This window comes from Equus quagga, chromosome 6 (assembly GCF_021613505.1).
Source record: "Equus quagga isolate Etosha38 chromosome 6, UCLA_HA_Equagga_1.0, whole genome shotgun sequence".
NCBI lineage: Eukaryota > Metazoa > Chordata > Mammalia > Perissodactyla > Equidae > Equus > Equus quagga.
The window spans coordinates 49,169,394-49,172,886 of NC_060272.1; the positions used below are offsets into that span (position 1 = coordinate 49,169,394).

The 3,493-nt window shown below is 35.0% G+C and overlaps 1 non-coding gene across 1 annotated transcript; it reads left to right on the forward strand.

Moving 5' to 3' along the window:
* The first annotated feature begins 2,784 nt into the window (after positions 1-2,784).
* On the forward strand, positions 2,785-2,890 carry LOC124241415 (U6 spliceosomal RNA). The gene has a single exon (XR_006889197.1). It is a non-coding gene; the product is annotated as a U6 spliceosomal RNA (small nuclear RNA).
* Positions 2,891-3,493: the final 603 nt, after the last annotated feature.

Sequence of the window (3,493 nt, forward strand, 5' to 3'; positions counted from 1 at the left end):
ATTGAGTTAATAGGAAAAGAGAATGTAAAGATAACACTGACTGAGAACCTATTATTCATTCATTCACTCGTTTATTTACTGAGTAATTAATTCATAAGACAATGGGATGATTATTTCAAAAATAATCAAAAGAAATAAGAGCTATACAAAGGTATGGAAGGACATATCAAACAGAATCTCAAGGTCAGTGTTCTCTTAGTAACGAGTGATAGCTCATCACTAGGAATTGATCATAATTTTGGCCAAATTTATCTAAGAAAATTGTTGCAGTTTTGGTCCAGGTTGAATTTAGATTTTGCTTTCTTTTCAACTGATGCCCTAGTCTTGGTTCCAAACTATTCGTGTATTATATGGTCTATAAAGGAGTTGCCACTTCCTTGTGTTGGGGAACGAACTTCTCATGAAGATCGTCTTGATGCTGGATGTACCTTCACTCAAATTTATATATAATAGAGTACATAATTAACAAATTCCTATGGTAATTTGTTTTCCATCTCTGTGATTTTTCAAATGCCTGTTATAGTTACTAAAAAACCTTATTTCTCTAAGTGACTTTTTACTTCCATTCTCTCTGAGAACTCTAATTTCTGCTTTTATGTTTTGTTCCTGTGCTCAAGTATGAGTTTAAACAGTGATTTTCTTTGGAGGCAAGTTAAAAGTAGCTCCTCCATCACAAAGAAGCCAATACTGAAATTGTGGTTCCTAAAGAACACTATTAAATATACCATTTGTTTTTACAGGTTATCACTTTTCAGTTAATCTTATAGGCTGCGCAGTCTGAGTCATGTCGACTCTATCCTAGTAATTGAGTGGGAGTTCTTCCTACCTTCTAATTAGATTTCTTTGGTCACTGATTATGCTTCTTACAGCAATGTTTTTTAGACTGCTCTCTGGTGTTTCCCTCATGCAATGAACCATTCCTCAAAAACCTAATCAATATTTTCCCTCCCTTTTCCTTCCCTGTCTCCTAAGAAACTGTGAAAACTTCAGCCTGGCTGGAAAGAGTTCAATGTTTATATTAATACATGTTAATCCTATGGCGGAAGGCTTTGTTTATTTTTGTTAATTGAATTGTATTTTGAACTTTTTTTTTATAATTGCAATATGTTAATGTTTTCTGAGAATTGTTGCAGTGTACCTAAAGACTCATGACAGACAATTTTTCATATTCTCTAATTTGTCTTTTCAACTGTAAAGTTCACTGTTTTCAGGGAAATAGTTAGCTTTCAATGACAGGTTGAGACACCCATTTTCTTGCTAACCGAGCAGTTGCTGCTAACAATATTGACATTATTACTTTACTGATATATTATTGAAGATATAGCTTCTGTCTAAACTATAGAAAATTAATACTAACTTTTTCTGGTTTCTCTTTGGTTTATTTTCTCCTTCCCTCAATTTTTGAATTTTGTTTGGGTTTTCTTAATCTTAACTATACTGTCTGTTGAATGGAGGCCAAATAACTGAAAAAGTAAATTTTCCTTGTTTCTTGTTTTCTCCAATCCTTTTGCCCCAGGGCAGAAACCCACCCAAAAGGAGTTTCAGAGTAGGCTTTGAGCTAAAGTCAGAAAGGCTAAATCCCCTCTCTGGGTTGGGATATGCCTGGGGACAATCTATTTTCTTAGCATCTGTAGATCTAACTGATGAGATAAGGAAGAGGTTCGCCCAAGAGGCACCAGGCAGAAAAACCACTCTGAGAGGATCAACTTCCATCATCCTGATTGACAGAGTGGGGCAGCTTATCCCTGCAGTCTGCAAGGCTAAGATTTAGATCTTGGCAAACAATGGACAGAGACACTTCTTTTTGTTCTTTTAGGGTTTTTTTTCCCACCCTCCATTCGGGTACAATTGTAACAGACTGCAAAACTCCACACTGAATTTCAGAAGTTGTGAATTTTAATCCTCCTATTACCAACTTGCAGTGGAACCTCAGGTAGGTGACATATCTCAGTTCACTGTCTTTATTTCCTTAGCAATTGGCTGAAATGACAAATTATGGAAAGGGAATATACTAAACTGAAAAGGTGCATTATTTAACCCAGTCATTTTTATAACAAAAGGAAAAATTATCATAGAATTACACTATATATTATCACGTAAAGAATTACCTTTTAGTAGAATTCAACACTTTCCTAATTTGACTGAAATAATCTAAGGAGAACAGCAAATGTACAAGGAAAAATGTGAAATTGTGATATCAGTAAGAAAACTCCCTTTGCCAATAAGAAATGAGTATAGGTGACTTGGAGATGAAAGAGTGGTAAGTAAAAGGAAGAGATCCAAATTTCATGAATATAACACATTCTTGGTCATGTGCTGCATATTTTCATATGTCATTTTATTCAATCTTCAAAAAACATGCAATTGGCATGAATTTTATATTAGATGGACAGACCTCAGCCCAGGCTAATGCTTCCTAAGAAAAGAGGAAAGCACAATAGTTTTTAGGAAATAATTCTACTGTTGTACACAAATTATGTTTTTATTTGTTTTGATCCTGAATATGGTAAAGGGGAAAAATCAAGTGACAAATTGCTAATTACTGAGTAATTGAGTCAGTCAGTTTAGTTTATGAGCTGTTAAGGTGGATGAATTCACCATTAGTTTAACTCAAAACTGTTCTAAATTATTGTAACCATTGGAAGGGGACAACTCACAAATTTTGAAAATAGTTTGTTAAATTGATATAGGTAGACACCAAGTCGGAATAAATATCTTAAAAATGAGACCACTAGCCAATTGGGATCACTTAATTGGTTTAACACATTACAATTTCTGTAGTGAGTACTCCCTTGGGCAGCACATATGCTAAAGTGGAACAATGCAGAGAAGGTTAGCACAGCCCCTCTGCAAGGATGACATGCAAATTCATGAGGCATTCCATACTTTTAGATACGGAGATTAGATTGGAGGTTACCAGAGGGGAAGGGAGGAGGGTGGCGGGCCAAAGAGGTGACAGGGCATACGTGTCTGGTGGTGGATGGTAACTAGTCTTTGGGTGGTGACACGATGTAGTCTACACAGAAGTCGAAACATAAGGATGTACACCTGAAATTTATATAATGTTATAAACCACTGTTACCGCAATGAAAAATAAATAAAATTTCTGCAGTGAGAAAAGACTACATAGATGTGCAATTTGGCCTAGATTTCAGACAATAGTTTTTTTCTTTTGTTATTTGGGAGAAAAGAGCTAATTTGGAACATGTGAAAGAGGTAAAGTTTTAGTCTTTATTTTTAGTCTTATCTTTAATAGGGCCTTCAAATTACATGTATTAAATTCTGAGAGTTTCACCTTGAGGGCCCTCGGTTTGTCTCTGCAAAACAAAATTGAAAGCATTCCTGACGAGCATGTCATTAGAAGAGTTATTTATGTGGCCACATATGGTAAAATTAGTTTCACCTAACTGGACAGTAGGTTTACATTAAAATTCAAGCAGGTATGCCTATAACTACACAATTTAAATCTGTAGATAATATCACCAAAAACATA